The sequence below is a fragment of the Leucoraja erinacea genome, chromosome 4 (genome assembly GCF_028641065.1).
Source record: "Leucoraja erinacea ecotype New England chromosome 4, Leri_hhj_1, whole genome shotgun sequence".
In the NCBI taxonomy this organism is placed as follows: Eukaryota; Metazoa; Chordata; class Chondrichthyes; order Rajiformes; family Rajidae; genus Leucoraja; species Leucoraja erinaceus.
Window position 1 is genome coordinate 63,222,093 of NC_073380.1, and position 18,352 is coordinate 63,240,444.

Genomic DNA, 18,352 nt, shown 5'->3' on the forward strand with positions numbered 1-18,352 from the left:
TGGCGGCGGCGACCTGAATCCGGGGCTTGGCCGTGGGCCAGTGGACGACATCGTCGGGAGCTCGCGGGTCTCAGGCTGGTGCCTGTTTTCCGGAACTCCCGTGGCAGCAGCTGCGTCCGCTGGACTGTAGGGCGGCAGCTTCGACCACCCCCGGGCCGCGGAGTTTGAACCGCGGGACTGATTTACCATCGCTCGGTGGGGTATCGCCTCAGCGCAGAGGGAGAAGAGGAGGGAAGAGACAGTAACCCTAAGACTTTTGCCTCTATCACAGTGAGGAGGTGCTTGGTGAACTCACTGTGGTGGATGTTAATTTGTGTTTATTGTGTGTTGTTTATTATTACATGTATGGCTGCAGGCAACGACATGTCGTTCAGACCGAAAGGTCTGAATGACAAATAAAGGATTCAATTCATTCAATTCAATTCAATTCATCCTGGCCACACACCCATCTCTCTGCTGCCTTCAGGTAGAAGGTACAGGAGCCTGAAGACTGCAACGTCCAGGTTCAGAAATAGCTACTTCCCCACAGCCATCAGGCTATTAAACTCAACTGAAACAAATCTCTGAACATTAATAGACCATTATCTGTTTATTTGCACTTTATCTGCTTATTTATTGATGTGTGTATATATTTATGTAATGGTATATGGACTCACTGATATGTTCTGTATTCATGCCTACTATATTCTATTGTGCTGAAGCAAAGCAAGAATTTCATTGTCCTATCTGGGACACATGAAAATAAACTCTCTTGACTTGACTTGAAAAGGACTTGGAAGCACCCATCCAACACATTGGACAAAATAGAAGACTGTAGATTGCATTTTAATTCACATTAACGCTGAGCTTAAGCAATCAGTCCCAGTAAAGTGGATACGTTAATCGGGTGTTCGTCCCAAACTAAAAATATTTTCTGACACACTTGCCCACATAATCCATAGTAGACAATTGCTTTGGAATAAATCCAACGTGTTAGACTTGTCCACAGACAAACCCAGTCAAGCAAACATTACACAAGAAAAGTTCATTCCCCAAAGTGAAAAAACACAGATTTCCCCCCCCCTTATCCACTCTTCTATTCCTCGCCAGAAGGCAAGTTTTTGCAGGACCACAGTTCTACCAACTCTCATTCTGAGGGTTATTTTCTATCTGTAAACTTAAAAAATGGTTTGAGCACCAATTTTTGTCTCGTTGATGTTATCACATTGGCCGTTCAAACTGATACAATGGTATACATGAACCTCCCCTAATCCATAGTTCATCAAAAAAAACATTTAAGAAGGTGTTCATTACTTTTCTTCCACCATCCATTAAGTTCTGTGGTCAATGTAGCTTTTCTACTGGCACCCAAACTGAAAAAAAAACAATTAACATAGCATTTCAGAAATGAAAACCTCGGTGCTTATTGTGATATATTAAAATGCATGATCTCAGGATGCAAGTAGTAGTAATAACTAATTTGCTTTCCTTCAATGTTTCCAATAAGAGTTCCTGCTCCTTCAATAGTACCAATAGGCAGAAACTTCAATGAAGTGCTAAAGAGGTTTCTCACAGCTGAATGTACTATTTTTTAAATGGCATTAAACCAAGACCTTGCAAATTGAAGACATTTGTGTTAGTCATAAATTAGCCTTCTCTAATTGTCTTAAGATGGTGGAGGTGACCTGCCCTCATAAAACGCTGCAGTTCATATGGTAAATGTTAGGAGAACATTAAAATACCTATTACATCAGTGTAAGTGGGTAACCCTACTCCCCTTATGGTGATGTTGTGGGGCAGGCGGGGTGGGGGGTGGGGGTGGGGGGGGTGACGAAGGTTCTTTTAACCTGAATGATGTTGAATATCTCATGTGTTGTTTTGATGTTTGTACCTTGTGTCCCTGGCGAATAATGCAGCAAATTTACCAAAAGAGTACTTGACACCATAGATGCAGAGAGATGCACAGTTGTGGAGAGCACAGTCTCAGGATAAGCATTGCAACTTGATTCGAAGGTGAGGCACATTTCTTCAAAGATCTATTAATGCCAAAGGTGTGTGGGTTTGTTGGTTAATTGGCCTCTATAAATTGCCCCCGTAATGTGTACAGAGCGAATGAGCAGGTGAGATAACATAGAACTTGTGTGTGAAAAGGTGATCAATGGTCTGAAGACAGACACAAAATGTTGTTGTAATTCAGTGAGACAGGCAGCATCTCGGGAGAGAAGAAATGGGCGACGTTTAAAGTCAAGACACTTCAGACTTCTTCTGGAGAGGGGTTTTGACCCAAAACTTTACCAATTCCTTCTCTCCAGAGATGCTGCCTGACCCGCTGAGTTACTCCAGCATTTTGTGTCGATCTTTGGTGTAACCAACATTTGTAGTTCCTTCCTATACCAATTGATGGTCTGTGTGGACTCAGTGGGCCAAAAGCCTATTTTCGTGCTATATCGTTCAATCAATCTCAAAATGAATGAGGTGGAGGCGCTTGGTCAAAAAGTATTCAAGATTGAGATTGGTAGTACTTTGGCCACAAAATAAATTAAGGCACATAGGGATAAATGGTGCAATGGAAGGGAAGGGTATAACTCCCCTCTAAAATCCTCATAAATGGTATATTTTTGAAACGTTCCTCAAAAGTAATAAATGCTTTTAAAAAAATCCATGAGGTCGACCTTCCTCTATGTAATACACTAGACCTTCAGAAACTATTATAGTACTAGTAATACAGCAATCAAAAACTGGTGTACAGCACCCTAACCAAATCAGTTTGCAATTGCCATTAATGTTTATAGACCATTCTATGCATTTGTAATATTCTGCTCTTTCCTCTGAATGGTATAATTGTACAACTAGTTCATGGGAATGCAAATATTAAATTGTTGGTGTGAATTTAATTATACACGCTGTTACTATACAGTTAACCATAACCACAGAGCACATTACAAATTATAACAAAATCTTGCCTTGTTGGCAACTGCCTCAGTTTTATTCATGTTGGGCTCCCTTATTGTATCTTCCATCTGTTTCCGGTAAGAGCAGGCTGAACATAATATTGATTTGATTTCAAAGATATCTCAGAAACAGCAGCAATTCACATTTTGAATTTGCTTCTGACCCTGCGGTGGGAGAACTATTTGCCACAAATATTTCACGATAGAGAATAGGGAGAGGTAGGATTTAGAATGAGCAAGCACACTTGCATTTTGCAAATATTCATTTTTATTTTCTAGTGATAACACAGACAGATCCAAAGATAGTACCTGCTCTTTCTCTCCAGCCACCAGAACAAATAAAAGAAAATACGATAGATCGTGTGGACCTTCATGTCTACTTGGTCATTCAATCTGATTCATACATTGCAAGGGCCAGGAATCGAGCAGGTAAGATCATCTCTGACCCCTCTCACCCTGGCCACAAACTCAAACTGGAAAGCGATCCGGACTGTCAAAGCTGCCACAGCCAGACATAAAAACTGCTTTATTCCACGTGTAGTAGCTCCACTCAATAACCAAAAATCTGTAGCCTCCTTTTGCTCTGGTATTTTATTTAATTCACATGTTTAATCAATAATGTTTTATTATTAATGTTTAATGTTTAGTGTCATTCCTAACTGTCACTGTATGTCATGTTGTTTCTTGTGGGCAGAGCACCAAGGCAAATTCCTTGTATGTGAATACTTGGCCAATAAACGTATTCATTCATTCATTCATGGCCAATCTTCGACCACTTTCCCTTCCTATCACCACATTGTCAGATTCGCAGAATTTAAAAAAAGACTGAACACTGAATATCTTTAATGACTAGAGAGCAGTCCTGAGCTCCCATCTACCTCATTGGAGACCATAGAGGTATCTTTAATCAGACTTTACTGGACTTTATCTTGTACTAATCAAAATACCCAATACCCTGTAACTGTACCCTGTGGGCGGCTTGATTGTAATCATGTACAGTCATTTTGCAGATCGATAGCAAGCAACAAAAAACTTTTCACTGTATCCCTGTGCATATGATAATACTAAACTACACTAAAGTCACTCAGTGTTATTTAGAGGTAAAGAACTAACACTTTGTTCTTGCAATCCCACCTGGCTGGCCTTTCTGCCCAAGATTATATCCACCAAATCTGGTCTTTCTACATTCAATCTATCAATCCCTCACAGAACCTTGTGAGAGCTGAGATCAACTTTCATTCTTACAAACTCCAGGGAGCAGAGATCAATCTTTGTTAATTGCTACTCGTAGGACTACCCCACAATCTCAAAATTCTAAACTGCAATGAAGAGCAATATAAATTTCTTTACTCAGCTCAAAACTGCATACACTGTTCCAAATGTGGTCTTTACCAAAGCCAAGTACATTCTCAGTAAGACATCCTTACTTATGAACTCCAATCCCTATCAATAGAGGGCAATATAAAATATGCCTTAGTAATTACCTATTATGCATGTGCAAATTGACTTTTTGCATCTCCTTAACCAGCATGCACATATCCCTCTGTACATTGTAGCATGGTGTGCTCCAATGCCAAGAACTCGATTCTGCATTCTATTTTCCCTTTGCCCTACCTATTGTACTGGAGTCTAGCTCGATTATGATTTTTTTCTTTTTCTTTTTTATTTTATATGGATCTATTCAATTAGTTTAATCAATCTCTGTAAAGCACTTTGGTTCAAAGTGATTTTGTTTAAAAGTGCTATATAAATAAAAATATTATTATTATTATTATTATTATTATTATCATCATTATCTCATAAGACCCAGAACCACAAAGAGAAAGAAAACTTTTGAAAAAGTCCTGAGTAAATGCTTGGTATTTTATGGCATAACGTGTCAAAAAAATTAATCTTGCTTCAATCACATAAGATAGCAGGTAATAGGTCATTTTGTTTCCATTCATCCTACAGGATCCACTGGCATTTATTGCTTCTTCCTAATTGCCTATATAGAGGGGGCAATGATCTGCCTTTTTAATTGTCAATAGTCCTTCTGATACATGTCCAACAAGACTATTGCGGTGGAAGTTCCACAAATTAAACCCGGCAATCAAGGTGTACTGTATTTTCCGGTCAGGGTAGTGTACAATTAAGGGAGCCTTAAGATTCTGATGGTCCCGGGCACCTCTTATTCATCAGATTACCATCAAAGTAATCCGAGCAAGTAAATTAAACAGGACATTTTCTCGACTGCAATTACTGCAGCCACACTGTTCTCGGTGGTGGATGGAAAGAATGCTTAACATGGTATATGGTGTGTTAAGTTGCTTTGCCCTGGATAGTGGTGAGCTTTGAAGTTTGAGCTGCACGTGTCACTTGACTTCTGCTTTGTAAATCATCAATCACTACTAGCAGGATACAGTCTCCGAACTACTGCTGTAGCCACATGGAATTATTTCCCAGACTACTGATGATGGTACCGCCATTCAATGTCATTACTAATGAACGCCCTTTTCTTTCGCACTCCACCTTTAATGGTAATCCACTTTTGATTTATTGCTAATGGAAATTCGTTGACCATTTTGATTGGAACACATGTGCATACGTGATTCATGGATGCTTCAGCAAACTAAAACAGGAGTTGAATATCCACAACACATTTGCACATATCTGCCACTGGTTGAAGCCATTAATATAACATAAGGTGTACCGCAAGTGATAGCACATGCACTTGTTTCCCAATATTTCATGAGGTGGAATATGAACCTTAACAGTTTCAGTGTGTGACTTGCATCTACTGTAATTCAGGCAAATTCCAAGAGGTAACAATCACTGAACTAGTTCTGCTGCCAATAGTCTGTCACACAATAAAAAATGAACAGAAAGTACAGATGAAACCAAATTTAACCATTACATTTTTTTCAAAGGCATTCAAGACGTGGAACATGCTTGTGGACTGCTAACATATCCAACTTCAAAATCAAAGTGCAGGTTCAGAAATCGGTTGCAAATTCAATTGTAAAAATTTATGAGCTTTTTTCCATGCAGAGTTATATCCAGTGAATGGTTCCCACATAACATTTGATCTGTTGTTAACAAACATGCATTGTCAGCTGCTTACACCAACACTACTTCATAAATGCTTCTAATATTATTAGCCAATGCAGAATGATGCCTAAAACAATGGATACAATTATTTATCAGACTCAATTCAACAAGTCCTTGTTATCAACTTATAATCAACAAATGCGTGTCACATTAAATTGGCCGTGTTTTAGTGGAAGAGTTGATAAATTTATCATGTTCGCACAGAACCTTCTTGTGTTGGCCAATGAATTCTGTTTGCCATGAAACGGATTGAATTTAATGCCAATTCTGGCAAGCAATGAAACATCAATAGCAGGTGTATATCCAGAAATAGTGAGTGGATTGTGGGCTAGAGGTGCAATCGAACCCGGGTTAGGGATATCAGGTATCAGGAATATCCCTCCATGGATATAGCAACTTCTTAGTGTCACTGCCAGCAGTCTCGGTAGCATTGCATTATATTTTTATCCCGTCCACATTTCCTTCCCTCACGATTTTTATGGGCTTAATATTTCCACTAATGTAGGTTCACATCCAGCTGTTCCAAATGTCCGTGACTCGGTTTATTTAGGACATCTGCGCATGCTCCACCAAATGTGGAATCCAAAACAACATGCAGTCAGATGCCAGCATTTCTGACCTCTTTGCTGCGAGGGGCTGGGTGGGCCGTGAAAACGATTGCATCTGATTCCTCACCAGTATCTTGTGACTGGCTGGCACACAGATAATGACCCCAGTTAATTGAATGGTGTTGCCAACACTGTGGATAAATGCACGTGCAGGTAAGGGTTTGAATTATTTTACATTATTGGCTAGTTAATTATGCTTTTAGCATTTTATGGTTTTCATCCTAAAATGTGATTTTTTTAAAATAGCTTTTCATTATTTAAATATGTTTGAACTGTTTTTTTAAATATCCCTCAGGAAACAGGCGTACAACATTAGGACCCAATGACTTGGGGATGACATATTGCAATGGACTGAAAATTAGTTATTGATCGGCAATTATAAATGCGGAATTAATGGCCTGTATTCAAGTTGGAAGGTAGCAAATAATGGAGGGGGAGGAAGAGTGTTCAGGCTTCAGCTATTTGAAATTTATATCGCTGGCTTGGTGTAATATAGTGTAAAATTTCCAAGTTGCCGAATGATAAGCAACAATGTGGGGAAAATAATTTGCAAGAGGAACACAGATTAGCTGCAAAGGAATAAATGAGTTAAGTAATTAGGCAATTCAATTATAAATTGAGAAAATGCAATTATCCACTTTAGTAGATTAGAAAAGCAGATTTAAGAGATGTTGAGAAATTAGCAAGGTCTTTGGATATGTCGACGGATTTGGGATTTCCTAGTATAAAAATAGTAGAGAGGATGTAGCAAACAGTTAGAAAGGCAAATAGCAGGTTAGCCTTAATTGCCATAAAAATGGAATGCAGAGGGAAATATTTTTTTCCTGCATTTATACAGCATTTTGATGAGGCTATGTTTGAAAAACTTGAAGTTTATGCAGTGAATAACAATTTGATTGATTCCTGATCTGAGAGGTCTGTCCTACAGGAAACGTGAAAAATGATGTGAGAGACTAGGAAAATGAGGATAGTCGCCTTGAAACAAGGATTCTTGGAGATCTGAGGAAGATGCAAGCGATCGCTTCCTGTGCTCGAATAAAAGAATTGCGATGCAGACTCAATGAGGGTTCTGTTATTAGATCTGAGAAAATAAGTCATTTCTCCATAATGGATTCCATTAAATCAATCAATAAATACATTCAAAACAGATTGATAGGTTTTTAAACTAGGAGCCCAGTCAAAACTATTGCCAGGATGTATCTGATTAAGGATTAATCAATGGGAATCCAATGAAGATCAGGGAGCATTTGTAAATTTTAGATGCTCATATGGTGCCACACTTATGAAATAAACACTCCCTGCCATTTCTGAGCTCCGTGCTGTTCCGCTCCTTCAAAAGGTTTAGAAGGAAACTTCAGCTCCTTTTAAAAGTTAAACTCCTTCGAAAGGTTCCTTCTAAAATTGGAGCACCTTTAGAGCATCCAAAGTTGCTCCAATAATGTACCATTACATTATTGGAGATTGTGCAAGAAGGCATTTATGTGCACTCCTGCCCTTTTGATAACCATTGTCCAAATGCATACAGGTTTGTAGGATAATTGGCTTCAGTAAAATTGTAAATTGTCCTAGTTTGTTGGATAGTGTTAGTGTGCGGAGAATCCTGGCCGAATGGCCTGTTTCGTGCTGTATCTCTAAACTAAGCTAGATACAATACAATACAATTTATTTGTGTCATTTGAACCTCATTGAGGTTCAAACAAAATTTGGTTTCTGCAGTCATACACACAAGAAGAAGAACCAAGACACAACACAATTTACACAAACATCCATCACAGTGAATCTCCTCCTCACTGTGATGGAAGGCAAAGTCTTATCTCTCTCCTGCACTCCTCATTCTCCTCCCGATGTCAGAGTCAAAGCCCCCGGTGGGCGATGGTAAGTGTCCCGCGGCCATTAGATGGCGATCACAGGACCATTTGCCCACTAGTTTGCTGATTGTGAAATAGTTTGTCACAGCATATACATTGGACCCAATAACCAAATGCTGTTGCCTTTAACTGAAAGAGCACTTCTTTTACACAGTAATATTATAGTCCCATTGCTTTCCTTAGTCACAAACATAAAATCAATACATGAAGTGCTGTTCAAAGAATCTATTATAAAATGTCTCTCTATATACGCCATATCAATTGAAACACACCACATTTGAACCTAATAGAATTAGAATATACCAATAAAACAGAGAATAGGGATCTGTGGAGTAGACTTAATGGGCCGAATGGCCTAATTCTGCTCCTATCTCTTACGATCTTATGATCCATCACTGAAAATGAATAGTGTTGAAAATTGTTCAATAAATGATTTGCAACATAAAAGTTATTTTAAATATCAATAGTAAGCATCCTAAATTGATTTCATTCCTCAGCCAGCCATTTCACTTGTACTTACGTTTACATTTGAGATTATGCAGCGAGTATATACTACAGAGTATGGTTTTTTTTAAAATGCTTTACGTGACAATGTATTAGCCAGATGTGACTCGTTTATACTGTTAGAATACATTTCACTTACTTTTAACATTGAAATCTCTCTTATTACTATATTGCACATATTGAGATTGGGAAAGTAATGTAATTTAATCAGTTTCAACAACTGCGCCATCCAAATTTAAACTAACAGACACCCACAGGATGGTGGGTATTTGGATTGAGCTACCATAGGAAGTAGTTGAGGCAGAAACTATAACAACATTCAAAACGCATCGGACAGGTACATGGATAGGAAAGGTCTAAAGGGATATGGACCAAATGCCGGCAGATGGGACTAATGTAGATGGGGCACCTTGGTCAGCATGGGCAAGCTGAGCCTAATGGCCTGTTTTAATGGACTGTAACATTCTAACTTCCACAATCTTAAAATTTCAAGGAAGCAAACTGTTAAAGGTTGAAAATGTACCAATTAATCATTGATAGTATTAAACTAAAAGAAATGTCATTAACAGGCATAATGCCTTTTACTCTTTACAACTGATAATTCCCTAGTACAGGCAAAATATCTAAATCTTGGGGCTGAATCTCATGATTTTCTTTCTACTATTTGCATGTCACCAGCATTAGCAATGTGTATGTCTCTGGTGTATGTATTTACAATTTTTTTAAGCTAATTAATTTCTACGTTCCTAATTTTACTTAGATTTTTATTCCCTTTCTTTCACTTCTCCATCTGGTCTCATTTTAGCCCAGATGGTAAAACCACCTGGATCTCTCTATAACTGCCTTTTTAAAAAAATCACTTAATACAAGCCAAAAGGACCGCACTTAGCAGCATGGGGTCGCTCTCCTTGCCAATTTCACTTTGCCCCAAGGTGAAGCAGTCACTCAGCCAAGAATGAATAAAAATCATCCACTGAGTGCAGCTGTTTATGGATGGTGTCAAGAAAGAATATCCACCACGTCAGATTTTCATAATATTTAAGTTAACAAAGTGCACACTCAATGTAATGATTTAGCTTGGTAATTATGGTGATCAGTTTGAAAAGGATTCTAAGGTTTATAATGAAGACTCTTCACCTAAGAACCCAAGTCACGTGTATTGGCCAATGCTGTAAAAAGTACTACAGTATAAAAGTACATGATCAGACTCGGCCAAGAAACTGCTCATTTAGACTTATTCTGACACTAGTTTTAAAATCCAAATTTTAGTTTGAAAAAAGAAATTAACTTCATTTGGAACCTAAGCTCCATTATTATGAGTATTTCATACATGCCAGCTACTGCCAAAATAAAGTAAAGTAATCCACACACTGAAGGAGACAAGTAGCAGCTTATACCCTCTGTCATCTTTCCAACACAGTAGCTGGAAAGATAGCCACGCAATGCCTTCAGTGCGTCTAATCAGACTGATTCTTTCGCAATCAATAACAGATGAGTAAATAAAATTCCAATGGTTTATTTTCTAAATTATAAAATAAGATTCCCTTTAGTGAAAATAGCAAATAATCATGATTAAAAGAAACAAACATGCTACAACTAGTTTCAGATAGCAAAAGATGACTGCCAAAATACCACGTTTAAAAAAGCTACGAAATAGAAATTTGATCCCAAATTGTATCAAATTTGCTCACACACTCCATTCAGTGCAAAACTGAGGAATTGCTCCACAAATTATAGATGCTATCTTTCAGAGACTCAAACTGACCTCCCATTTGCTCTGTCAGGTGGATCCAAAATACCCCATAGCGATATTTGAAAAGCAGGATGCAAGTCAACATCTATTTCATAAAAATAAGTCTAATGGGCCTGTCCCACTTAGGCGATTTTTCAGCAGACTGCCGGCGACTGTCAAGATGCCGGCAGTCGCCTGAAAAACCGGCAACTGGAACGGCGACTGTCAGAGTGGAACACACACACAAACACATTGTTTCCTTCGCCAGCCCGTTATGCAGGCAGGGGTCAGGGCAAGCAGGGGGAACGCTGTCTAAATAATTCACACGGTGCAAAGCCATGGTGAAACAGACATACACTGCGATGAGCAGGAAGGTTGGCGCTGTGAAAAGACGGCTAAAGCACAAGTGTACAGTAAGTCCTTTAAAAGAGGGGGGGGTAGAGAAGGGTTGGGGCCAACCTAAGAAGCCAGAGATACATGGCTGAGAATCTCGGCGGACATTTCACATTACCGATCGGTTATCCTTGGTTCTGAAAACTACTGCTTACCTTTTTTTCCCCCCATGAGCCAATGAAATTCACCGGTCAGCACCGGCTACAACCTACGAGAACCTTCGACCTCCTGGCAACCCATTTGGACCTCCTGGCGACCCACCTACGGCTCGAGATTTCTCGCTACTCTCCATGGCGGCTTCATACTAGTCGCTGTAAATTTTTCAACATGTTCCCAGAATGCAAGAACTCCTCATGGCCATGAAGGCGATTCCTGCAAACACCCACCCGCAAACAAATTGTGACCATGTGGCCACTGCATAGTCTCCTGCAAAGTGGGGCAGGCCCATAAGCCACCTAACCTTCCTCTTCTGAAATACTGTCATATTTATGCCATTATTAAAATCCATCAAAGGTTGTACATATTGGATTATTCAGAGGGTCTGAGAAGTTCTGCAATCAACACATCTTTCTTATCATATCACAGACTTTATGAATTAGTTCAAATTTAGCTCTATAATCTGTCAAAGTCTACAAGCAAAAAAATGTCACACTTTAACGCACCTTGGCTCTTCTCCAAAAACACCGCTAGGGCATTTCGGTTGCAATACGATTGACAATCTTCAGATATTATTCTCTTCACTCTGTCAAAAAGAAAAAGTAACAATAATTGTCAGAATTATACAATGATAATCCAGTCCCTCACATAAGATACACATTGTTCAACTGAACTAGCTGTTTAATTATTGGTACTTACATTTGTTTTTTTTGCCTTTAGTAAATGGCACAAATTTCTATTTTAAGTTAAATCAAAGCACTAGAATAAATTTGAGGACTAACTAGCTGTGCCGACAGAATGTTGCTTGCCTCCGTTGATGGCACCAAATTTACGATATTGTGGCAGCTGCAAATGTCACGCTACTTCTGAAATTCAGTTCCATTATGATGGTGCATATTTAGCATTAGCAGCGGAGGAGGAATTTCTGCCTTGCTGACTTATTAAGACCACAATCCCAATTCTGGATGAAGCTCAAAATAATTATAGAAGTAATATCCCCATTTTTAAGTCACTGTTTATAATAACATGTATGCATTGGTGAATCTACACTGCATTCCTTCCAAGGCCAAGAAATCTTTCCCAAAATGTGACTCCTAAAATTGCTTAGAATATTCAAACCATGGTCTAAAGAGAACCTCATTGTTGTAGCATATCTTTGACACTTTAGTCACCAAGTTATGACCTGGTCGAATTACATCTAGGCTTAATAGCCAAAAATCAAGACTAAGATGTTACACTTAATTATAGACATCAATTTAACATTAATTGAGTTAACAAGTCCTCATTTCCACATCTCCTTTCATGAGCAGCACTGAATCCATAGTTTTCCAGAATAATGGAATCATTTTTGTTTGAGGGCCCTTTCAAAGATTATAGTATCTGCAATGTTCCCAGCATTAACAGTTTTTCCTTTAAAACCCTGGAATCGTCTGGTTTGGGAACAACTTTACTATTTTCTTCAATACTATTATTTTACTTAGGTTTACAAATGTTCTTCCCAGACTCGAAGTTAGTCTACTCGGGATGTAGGCCATCCTCTTTCGCTGCTTGAAATACTGATACAAAAAAATGTCTACCATTTCTTGATTTTCATCTACAATATTACCAGTTCTAGTTTTCAGACTACCTTGACGACCGACCAGCTTCCTTCTCCGGATGCAATTATCAAGACTGAGTTTGATATCGCTTGCAAGTTTCTCTCCGTGGTTCACTTTACAGTTTGTTTCACAAAAAGTTTTGTTGCTCCTGTCTTCTAGTTACAAGGTTCGTTGGTAGTTTTTACATACAGTTTTGTTTCATTGGTCCATAAAAGATTTTGATTGATTCAATTTTAATTGTCATTGTCAGTTACAGTTACAAGGATGCTTTAGCATCTCCCTTTTTTACATACGATTTTTCTTTTCGGGGGGGGGGGGGGGAGTTGCATTGGGTCACCAGGTACGTTGTTGAGTAGAGTGACAGCCGCCGGAAAGAAGCTGTTCCTCGACCTGCTGGTTCGGCAACGGTAACTCAGTAACACTAATTTGCTTTCACCTTCTTTAGCAGATCTTGTCCAGTCTTAACTACTTTTATTATCTTATTTCACATTTGTCCCTTTCAAAGATGGCATTGAAATGAAATATCATGGTCTGATAGAATATGTATCACCAAAATTTTAATCCCTGTACTAAATGTCACAGCCACTCTCTATTGTGTTAGTGTTGAGTCCAAATTGATGTAACTTTCAATGACCTCAAGTTTTTGATGCAAAGCCAAGATTTACATGAGTAAATCTGAGAAACATTATCAAGTCATTTATGAAGTGTTAAGTGTGAAGAATCCAGAAAAAACCCAATAGCTCCCAACAGTGATGCCACTAGGCAAATTTCGTTCAGACCGAAAGGTCTGAATGACAATAAAGGATACTTATTTATGATCTTCATAAATCTCCAAGGCTTTCTTTTGAACTACATGCCAAAATTCCAAGTTATATTTACTGTATAATCTATTCAAGTTAAAATTAAGTAATCATAGCACATTAATGACGCATTGCCAAGAAACTGGGTGGGTTTTTTTTAATGCATGATTTGTGCAAAAGTCGTCATGCTATGTATAATAAACCATGCTAGCAATCCATTCCCCGGTCAATGGGAGACCATTGGGAAATCAGCACAGGCACTTCTGGGCCCGATTCCATGACGGATGTTTGCCCAGGAGGCAGAAGAGACTGCAGATTTTAAAAAATGCTGGAAGAACTCAGAGGATAAGGCAGCATATGTGGAGGGGAATGGGACAACAGGAGATGAGGAGGAAATTCTTTCGTCAGAGGGTGGTGAATCTGTGGAGTTCAGTGCCACAGAAGGCAGTGGAGGCCAAGTCAGTGGATATTTAAGGTAGAGATGGATAGATTCTTGATTAGTACGGGTGTCAGGGGTTATAGGCAGAAGGCAGGAGAATGGGGTTGAGAGGGAAAGGTAGATCACCTATGATTGAATAGCAAAGTAGACATGATGAGACAAATAGTCTAATACTACTCCTAGAACTTATGAAAGGTAACGTTTCCGTTCAGCCCTTCTTCAGATTGAAATAGAAGGGATGTAGCTGCTGGAAAGAGGCGAGAAGGGCTGGGGGAACAAGATACTCCACCCTTTCCCCTCACCTCCCTCTACCACCTTACTCTCTTCTCCTCCATCAGTTCAAAGAAGAGTCCCAACACAAAATGTCATCTGTTTAAGAAGGAACTGCAGATGCTGGAGAATCGAAGGTTACACAAAAAAGCTGGAGAAACTCAGCGGGTGCAGCAGCATCTATGGAGCGAAGGAAATAGGCAACGTTTCGGGCCGAAACCCTTCTTCAGACGGAAGAAGGGTTTCGAAGGGCGTCTGAAGAAGGGTTTCGGCCCGAAACGTTGCCTATTTCCTTCGCTCCATAGATGCTGCTGCACTCGCTGAGTTTCTCCAGCTTTTTTGTGTAACCTACAAAATGTCATCTGTCTAATTCCCTCCACAATGCTGCCTGACCTGCTGAGTTCCTCCAGCAGTTTGACATTTGCCCAGATGTCCAGCTGCTGCATCTATGTTTGCATGTAATGTGGCCTTTGAACTACAACCTGCATTTTCCATTCACTGTAAAACAAGGGACAATCCTACAGTAGTTGAAGTGCAAATTAAAGGAGATATTGATTCTCTGCCCATTGCCCCAGTCAGACACATTTTTCGGTGCTCCATATTTGTCCATAGCAACACAGCCAAAATATCACAGCCTGCATCTGTTCTGCACCTCTGTACAAGACGCTGTGACCACTAGCACCTGACTAATCTGATGCCTCAGAGCCATGAGTAACACTGACCTAGACTTTTGCAGGAGGGATGCCCAAATGCCCTAGTCTCTGTTTTATTGGTGTATTCTAATTCTATTAGGTTCAAATCTCATCTATTTTTCTTTCATTTTCACAGCAGATTTTACTGCAGTCGAATTGAGGATGCTATGGCGAGTATTTTAATTTTTTTAATTTATTTTTTTATTAAAAGAGGTGACAATGGCAGGACTGCCAACTCTCACGCTTTGAGCGTGACACTCACGCATTCCAGCCAATTCTCACGCCCTCATGCTGAAGACTGAATTCTCACGCTGACAGGCTGTCTTCAGTCCCTGCACAGCAAAGATCCTATAGCGGAGCTAAAGGATCGTTGCTGCACAGTTCGTCTCTTTGCGCTGCATGACAGCAATCTGCACGGATTGGGGAAGCACGTCAGTCCCGGTCTGCGGGTGTCAGCACTTTTGTGAGCCGTCTGCGAGCTCTGCGCTGCCGGCTGCTGCGGCAACCTCGCTCCCTCCCTCCCTCTTGCCCTACAACTAGATTGGCAGCACCAGCGCCGCCAATCCACGCTACATCATGCCCGCCAGACTCCCCATTGGGCGGCCGGGGAAAGAGAGGGAGGAGAGAAGGAGGGGCGAAAGAGAGAGAGAGAAAGAAAAAAAAGGGAGGGATGGAGGCAAAGAGAGACAGGGGATGTAGAAAGGGGATGAAGGAAGGGAAGGAGAAAGGGGAGAAAGAGGAAGCGTGAGGAAAAAGAGGGAGGGGGAGGAAAGAGGGAGGGATGGGGCAGGAAAGAGGGAGGAAGTGGAGGAAAGAGGGAGGAAGGGGAGGAAAGAGGGAGGAAGGGGAGGAAGGGGAGGAAAGAGGGTGGGGAGGAGAGGAAAGGGGTGTGTGAGTGTGTGTGTCTGTCTCCCTGTGTGTCTGTGTGTGTGTGTGTGTGTGTCTCCCTGTGTGTGTCCTTGTGTGTGTGTGTGTGTGTGTGTGTGTGTGTGTGTGTGTGTGTCTGTGTGTGTGTGTGTCTGTGTGTGTGTGTGTGTCTCTTTGTGTGTGTGTGTCTCTGTGTGTGTGTGTGTGTGTGTGTGTGTGTGTGTTCCCTGTGTGTCTCCCTGTGTGTGTGTGTCTCCGTGTGTGTGTGTGTGTGTGTCTCCCCCTGTGTGTGTGTGTGTGTGTGTGTGTGTGTGTGTGTGTGTGTGTGTGTGTGTGTGTGTGTGTGTGTGTGTGTGTGTGTGTGTGTGTGTGTGTATATGTGTGTGTGTGTCTGTGTCTCCCTGTGTGTGTGTGTGTGCGCGTGAGTGCGCGTGTGGTCACATCCTGGCCTTAGACAGGGCTGCCAACGCATTTCAGCCAATTCTCACGCTGATGACAGAATTCTCACGCTGTCTTCAGTCCCTGCACAGTTTGTCTTTTTGCGCCACATCAGAGCGATCTGCGCGGTCTGGTGAAGCGCGTCAGTTGGCGGCTGTGAGTGACGTCGCATCTCTTCTATTTTCTTCTTTCTTGGTTGGATGTGCAGCCGCCAACAACATGAAGCAGCCGGAGATAAAACTAACCAGGTGAATCAGTTGTAAAACATGGGGGGACCACAATGAGTCCAAACATCGAGGACAGGGTTCGGCAACCTACGGCACACGGGCCGAATCCGGCCCGTAACCCGAAAAACCGCGTTTATTTTCAATTCGTTTTCGCGGAGTCAGGGCAGCCGACCTGAGAACTGCAGCCAGTCCTTGGGACGCGAGCTGATCTGGGAACGGCAGCCAGTCCCTGGGCACGCAGAATGCCCACTTTATCATTATGGACAAATTGGGCCAGCCATGTACATGTTGTATAACTCTGACTCTATGCAGATCTGAATGGGCTTAGAATGACAGAAAAAATGTTTACAGAAAAAATAATTTAATGTTGTAGCACGGTGGCACAGCGGTAGAGTTGCTGCCTTACTACCACATGGGTTTTCTCTGGATATTCCGGCTTCTCCCATATCCGAAAGAAGCGCAGGTTTGTAGGTTAATTGGCTTCTGTAAATTGTCCCTGGCGTGATGGATGGAATTGGTGTATGATAGATTGCTGGTCGGTGTGGACTTTGTGGGCGGAAGGGCCTGTTTCCATATATATTTTTACATATATATCTTAATTTCATTGAACCATATATGATTGAATATGTGGCATTATTTTCGTCTTGTTTCTATATTCAAAGGTTAAGGTTGAAACCGTCTGAAGAAGGGTTTTGGCCTGAAACGTTGCCTATTTCTTTCGTCATTCATGTGCTGCACCTGTTGATCAGCCTGGCTCTATTGTGGAATGTAATTAGGAATGTAATTTAGCCTAACCTTATTCATACCTAATCCAATTTAAAGCATAAATGTTGCATTCAAATGCAAGTTAAAAGACTCGTTACAGCATGCACCAGATTGCACAATTTCAAGCTGAAAAATACAAAAGCTTCCCCCCCCTACGCTCCTTCGTAATTTCTCACTCTCAACTCTCACCCAATGTTGGCAGCCCTGCAATGGCGCAGTAGCTGTAAAGCTCAGAAGGCAGCTACCATGGGGAACTACACCAACCTGCAAGACAGCTTCTTTGTGTTAACATAGGTTAAGTGTGGAAAAATTGGGACCATGAACAACAACAATGCGCAGCAGGTCCAAACCAATAAAACCATGCCTGTTAACCAGAACTTTACTCGCATCTTTGATGTATTCTCTTATTTGGCACTGGTAAATATGGATATTCAGTTTCTTCAAAGCATACACTTCACTGATGAATACTTGCTTTCTGCAGTTACATGCCAATATATATTTTTCCAAAGAATGCAAGGAATAATGAAAATAATCTACTTAACCTCTTTGCCAAATGCTAACCTTGATATTTCAGCCCAATAGTTTCCCCGATACTGGGGAAACAATTCTATTGGACCACAAAGGCACCTGGAATATTGTTTTAGTTTAGTTTAGAAGTACAGCATGGAAACAGGCCCTTCGGCCAAGTGAGTCTGCATCGACCAGCAAATCCCACACATGAACACTATCCTACACACACTGGGAACATTTTGCAAATATACCAAGCCAACTACAAACCTGTACATCTTTGTGGAAGGAAACTGGAGATCCCAGAAAAAAAACATGCAGTTCACAGGGAGAACTTACAAACTCCATACAGATCGGCACACGTACTCAGGATGGAACCGGGTTCTCTGGCGCTGTAAGGCAGCAACTCTTCCACTGCGCCACCAATAAACGCTTTGATTTATTTTGGACAGCTAGTATCAGTGGCGG

At 40.7% G+C, this 18,352-nt stretch overlaps 1 protein-coding gene across 1 annotated transcript in view; it reads right to left on the minus strand.

Moving 5' to 3' along the window:
* The window catches only part of ncoa2 (nuclear receptor coactivator 2), a 301,026-nt gene that overhangs the window by 179,266 nt on the left and 103,408 nt on the right, over window positions 1-18,352 (minus strand). The window contains 1 exon segment of the mRNA XM_055634454.1: window positions 11,788-11,867. The gene's annotated coding sequence lies outside the window, so the exon portion shown is untranslated.